This window comes from Beta vulgaris, chromosome 3 (genome assembly GCF_026745355.1).
Source record: "Beta vulgaris subsp. vulgaris cultivar EL10 chromosome 3, EL10.2, whole genome shotgun sequence".
NCBI classification, from domain to species: Eukaryota; Viridiplantae; Streptophyta; class Magnoliopsida; order Caryophyllales; family Amaranthaceae; genus Beta; species Beta vulgaris.
This window is the reverse complement of record NC_079204.1, coordinates 37,157,315-37,163,314: the sequence shown is the minus strand read 5'-3', so window position 1 is coordinate 37,163,314 and position 6,000 is coordinate 37,157,315. Positions and strand designations below refer to the sequence as shown.

Genomic DNA, 6,000 nt, shown 5'->3' with positions numbered 1-6,000 from the left:
ACTCCCTGTTGTACTAATTAACCACTGACTATATACCAGGTGCCTTGTCCTGACTCCTTTGTTCTCTTGTGTAGCCACTTACAAATCCTAAATTAAAGCCTCAACTTAAATAATTTTAAGTGCATCAATATCAAAATACTTGGACTGTTGCTGTCAGTGCCTCATACGTGGGTTGTTGTTGTTGTTGTCAGTCTTGTCATGGCTTCTTAATTGCTCTTTTGCTTAGACATTGCAAGGATGTTGATTATTTGTTCTTCTGCTCATTGTAACTCTGCTATTCTGTAGAATCTTGTCTGATGCTGTTGTGGAGCATGCTTATGACGGTTTGCTTTGGACATTGCGGTATGCTGCACATAGAAATATTGTCTTGTTGTTTCGAACTGTTTTTAAGTGTAAACCTTGTATCTTTCTTGGAACTTCTACTTAGCCTTATTTCAGGATGTACATTTGTGTTCTTCCTCATTTTTTTATATGTAAAATCCTAACTTCTCTAATACTTCTTCCCATGTCTGAAGGAGCCTACATCAACTCTTTTTGCTACTTTTACCCTTTGTGTCTATGGAGAAGGGCATGCTGAAGTCATCCTCAATCTCAACCAAGGTATATAATGAAAATTGAAAAATATGACAAACCCTCATGTACATTTGCTATTTTTTTTTAGCTGCTTCCTCTCTATCTCTCTCTCTGATCGAGATTGGAGATTTTCCAAAAAAAAAATCATATAATCCTCATTGAAATTTTGATCAATCAACTGAGAGAAGCATAACAATTAAGTCCAATTTAAAAGCGAAACTAATGTAGAAAATAGTTACTTCCTACAACATAACCACGTAATATTAGGAAATTGAATAATAAGGAAAATATAAGCGAACTTACTATGGTTATCATAACTTCTAAAGGAAGATTAAACTGAAGAAATTTGTCCGCGACCCCATGAAACATCACTAAAAGATTTCATACTCGGATTTTTAATGTAGGGCGGGGTATAGACAACTAAAACTCGAGATTTGATTTCTTTTGTGAGACAATGATTTTGGAATATAAGTAGTGGCTAGCATTTTTTTACCTCTTGCCTCATTCTGTCTCTATCCATTGTTGGTAATTGGTGAATGGTTTCATTCAATTTGGCAGATTACTCGTGGTTGGCAAACAGTTTGGAGCTGCCTTGTCCATGGGTTCCCTAAATTTAGCAATATCTCCTCCGTTGTAATACCTATTTCGAAAGCTCACATACTATTTTGCTAGTTACCTTGAAGTTCATAGGTAAATGTGTTGTGAAAGAAATTAGTAAGGAATAAGAGATGTGCGAGTATAAGTTGATATGGAGGAAGATGTTTTAGTAGTGCATTTTTGTTATGGGATGTGAGTAGTTATTAAAGAGTAGTTACTGATGCTAAAAGAGTAGTTACTAATTACTAAATGCATGCTGATGAACCAGATTTCATTTCTTCCAATCCCCCCTATAAATTTCTATTATGTAAGTTGTTTTTTTGTTATGTCGACTACAAAGATAAGTCAAGTTATTGAAATTTTGGTGGCAAGTTTCTGACCAACTTTTTATTATAAGTTCACCTCTTTTTGTTTTCTTTTGGAGAAGTCTATCAGGAAGTGTCTTTTGTCTCTTAAGAATTATGGATGATGCTGCTTTTGGACTGCTTGGGGATATGGTCTCCCATGTGTGTTTACCTCGCCTATTTTATATTTAATAATCTTATTTCAACTCTGATAACTCTTAAGACTTAAGCATGGTGTTATTGGTTGTTAATGCTTGATAGAGATCTGTAAACCTGAACTGTTGCAGTAAGCAGCTAATGTTCTCTTTTTCTAGGACATACTGAATATGACAGAAGTACCTCAGGATGTTTGGGACCTTCAATGTTTCAGATGTATCTCAATTCAAAAGTTGCACTTGTTACGCCTTTGTATTATATGAACTATGGAAGCTTTTAGCTTTAGTGGCTATTCCCATGCTTTACAAAGTCAGGGCAAGGTAATTGCTAAAATTATGAGCACAGTGCCATCAATTAGAAATGGCTATTAACTTTGTGGAATGAGAGATGGCTTCTTGTTGTATCAACTAAGTAAAAATATTAACTTTGTGGAATTGGAAATGGTTGTACTTGTTGTATCAACTAAGTAAAAATATTAACTTTGTGGAATTGGAAATGGTTGTATTAAGTATATGTGTTTCAAGGTTATGTGTAGTGGGTACTCGTTAGTTTCTTGGCTTGAAGACATGTTACTCATGCTGCTGGCCAGCAGCGGTAGCATGTCTGATTTTTTTTATAAGAAAAGCTCAAATGCTCCGGTTGTTAAGGAAAAAAATAATGCTCCGGTTGTAAACCGGAGCATTTGTAAAATGCTCAAATGATCGTATGACGTCTGCTATGCGTTAAATACGGAGCATTTGGGGCCTAAACAACCGGAGCATCATATGTATTTTTAATTAGGTTTGCTTCTTTTATTTGATGTTTAGGACTTGTTACAACATATTCAGTGACCTAATATAGAGTGTTAACACTTGGTTGGATGGTTTTCCTCAAGAGCATGTTTTAGCAAATTTAGCATGACTCGTCATGCTAGATGGTGTCGGAAATAGGAGTTCTTCCTGCTGATAATGAGTACCCATGGACATGCTTCCCGTTGGGGTTCATATTCTTCATTGATTAGGGTAAGACCATGACAAGGGGAAGGGACTAAAGCCTTATACCAAGAATTGAGGTTGAAATCCTTATTTTCTTTATAGATTCGGTTATGGATTGATTATAATTTAGAAGTGGTACGTGGAAGGGAGAAGTATTGTTGAAAATAAAGTAAGTTTGTAGAAATTGGGCTTCCTCATGGTTTTGCAGGGAATGTATGTGCTCAAGCTGCATGCTTTTCTTCTTTTCTGTTAAAGCCTCAATGTTGCTTGTTGTTTCCTTGATGTAAAGGTGCTCTACTTCCCTGGTGCTGCTTGTTTTTTTTGTATTGGAGTACTTTGAGGAATTATATTTTTGTTATAGCGTCTTCTGATTCAAGTGTAGTTGTTATGATCTTGGAGTATCTTCTGCATTTTAATGTTTATTGTTTAATGGGTTCCTAGAGGCATATGGGGCATATATACATTGCACGCACAGTATTAGGTAGTATTCTTTGCTATTTTGCGGCGTATTTGGTAGGAGAGAAATGATAGGATCTTAGGGGATCAAGTGTCCGATAAGGTATTTATTGGGGGCTGGTGTCGTAGTACTTTAGCTTCTCAGCTCGTTGGCAAATTCTCATGGGGAGTTAGCTTGGCTGTAAATGACATGTTCAGCTAGTCAGGTCTTTACTGGTTGCTTAGTTTGCTTGTTTTCTGTATCGCGATTTTGATGACATGACTAATTGTGGTTCCCCGTATGCAGTTTGCAGTCTCTTCCGGGATCATCACAGTATTCACCATGTGCTCTCTTTTTTAGTACAGTGATAAATCACTGGTGTTTGTGTACTTCTTTCTCTTTGGGTTGAGCACAATAACACTTTCTTTCTTGATTTCCACATTTTTCACAAGAGCTAAAACAGTTGTGGCAGTTGGGACACTTTCATTTCTGGGAGCCTTCTTCCCTTATTACAATGTTAACGACCCTGCTGATGTATCGATGTCAGTATCTGAGTCTTGTAATGATAATATTATGTTATTTCATGTGCCTGACGCCTATATCTTTTTCAAATTCTGATATCCTTGAAATTGAAGGCACATGAAATTAATGACAATGACAACATAGCCAAAAGTTTTAGCAGGTTGATTATATTTTGTAACTCGAATTTACACTTGTTTTGTAACTAATATACACTTATTTCATTTTAATGATAATAATAATTTGAATGTGTTGGTTGTATGATTTTCGTGTGTGTTTTTTGTATATTATGTAAATGAGAGGAACATGAGGTGTGTGGTGGTTGAATGGAAGGGCACAAAGAGTGTATGTTAGATTGGTGAGTGTTGCTCCTGAAATGAACATGTTGTGTACTGCTGGTTTGCTGCACTAGTGTAATAGTGTCATACGCTAGCGGCACGCATGCTAGCAGTAGCTGAAACTTTTTTTTTTACTATATAAAATACACAAATTCTCCGGTTGTTTAAGCAAATCGGAGCATTTGTGCAACAAATGCTCCGATTTTCTTAAACAACCGGAGCATTTGTGGTATTTTACTCGTGTAAAAAAGCTCAAATGCTCCGGTTTTTAACACAACCGGAGCATTTGAGGAAACAAATGCTCCGGTTGATAACCAAAGCATTTGCGAAATGCTCAAATGCTCGTATGACGTATGCTACAGGTCAAATACGAAGCATTTGAGGGGTTTTTAACCGGAGCACTTGAGCTTTTTTCTACTAGTGTATATTTGTTATTTATCGTACATTAGTTTATATACTTCATAGTTGGTTTTGTTTCAAATTAACGTTGATGTTGTTGGTTGACTTTTGATGTTGACTTTGTTGTTAATTAAATATTAATTCTAAAGTTAGTTATTATGTTTTCCGCTGCAAAATTCTGAATAAGCCGATACGTTATCACACGGGTGATAATGCTTTGAGAATGCTCTAAGTTTTATATTAAAAAGGTATTTTGGAAAAGAGAGAATTATCAGGGTGTTACACAACTGCAAGAGGTGTAACAAGAATTACCTTGGTAGAGATTATAAAGGGGAACTAGTGACCTGTCATTACTGTTAGAACAAATTGTATAGAGAATATGAGTGCTTCACCAAGCAGAAGAAAATGTGGAATGGTGGTAATGGAAGTGGTAGTCACGGAAGGTCTGGGTACAATCAATTAGACAACCAAGGGTAGAAGCCTATAGGATCGCAAAACGGTCAAAGAAGCTAAGCTATAGTAAGCCTGCTAATGAGAGCAACAACAACCACCAATGATGTAATACTCCGTATTTTTATAGTTATTTCTTTATAAATAAGAAAATATAAAGAATACAATTGAAAGGTATTTTAGTATTATTTACAAATAAAATAATAAAATAATAATAATACAGTCTGAGTACACTTACAACTATAACGTAATTCTATTGTTGTTCGGTTTACTTTAATTTCGGAATAAATAAATTAAACCGAGTCCTACTAGACTTAGGGTTGCCATACTATAAATAGGAGAGAATAAGAATAAAAAAATCAGAAAAAAAGAAAAGAAACCCTAATTCTCTCTCCCTCTCAGCCATCTCTCTCTCTTCTCTCTCAATTTCTCTCTCCCAGCTGTTTTCCCCTCTCTCTCTCTCCTCTCTCTCTCTCTCTCTCTCTCTCAAATTCTCTCTTCTCTCTCGCCGTTTTTCTCTCTGAGCCTCATACCTTCGACGGTGAGGGACAACGTGCGAGAGTGTTGGGTGTGCGGTGCGCGACGTGGAGTTGTGCGAGCGAGTCGAGCGTTAGTGACGAGGGTTGTGCGAGCGTGCGAAGGGTGGTGTGAATGTGTTGTTGTGCGAAGAGGCGGATTGTGCGACGTGTGTGCAAGTGAGCGGTGCTCGAGGGTTGTGCGAGCGAGCGGTGCTCGAGGGTGGTTAGTCAGGCGAAGTCGCGCTGTGCGACGAATCCGGCTGTGGTGGTGCGAAGCAGCGTCGCTGCTGTGGTGTGTGAGTCACGCGAGGGCCGAGACCCGTGGTGTGTCGTGCGTACGGTGCGCGAGCGAGGGCTGCGGGAATTCAGTTGCCGGTGTTTAACGCTGGCGAGATTAAGTGGTATAAAAACCTAATATGCATAATATGATATTATATTAGTTTAATATTGTATAATCTGTTTTTCTAATATATTAAGTTGTAAGTTAATTAATTTGTAATTTAAGTAAATTACGAAATAATTAAGTTTGTATAATTAGTTTAAGTTGTTAATCTAATTTAAGTTGTAAATTTGATTTAAGGTTTTGTAAGTAAGTAAGGTGTAAAGTCGAGAAAGTAGATTATTGATTATTAGTTAAAACGTGCGTTATAATGACCTTGTTATTCAAATCAGTTTTGCTCACTAATATTGGCTCTT

The 6,000-nt window shown here is 36.8% G+C and overlaps 1 long non-coding RNA gene across 7 annotated transcripts in view; it reads left to right on the top strand.

Moving 5' to 3' along the window:
- Window positions 1-3,860, top strand: part of LOC104883544 (uncharacterized) — a 6,170-nt gene extending 2,310 nt beyond the window's left edge. For 5 of the 7 annotated variants that reach the window (XR_007272726.2, XR_007272725.2, XR_007272728.2 and 2 more), the window contains 3 exons: window positions 286-342; window positions 516-600; window positions 3,387-3,860. This is a non-coding gene — a long non-coding RNA (uncharacterized LOC104883544). Of the gene's footprint in view, window positions 1-285; window positions 343-515; window positions 601-1,131; window positions 1,264-1,828; window positions 1,991-3,386 lie in introns of all 7 variants that reach the window. The other 2 variants (XR_007272727.2, XR_007272730.2) reach the window with 2 other exon arrangements.
- Window positions 3,861-6,000: the final 2,140 nt, after the last annotated feature.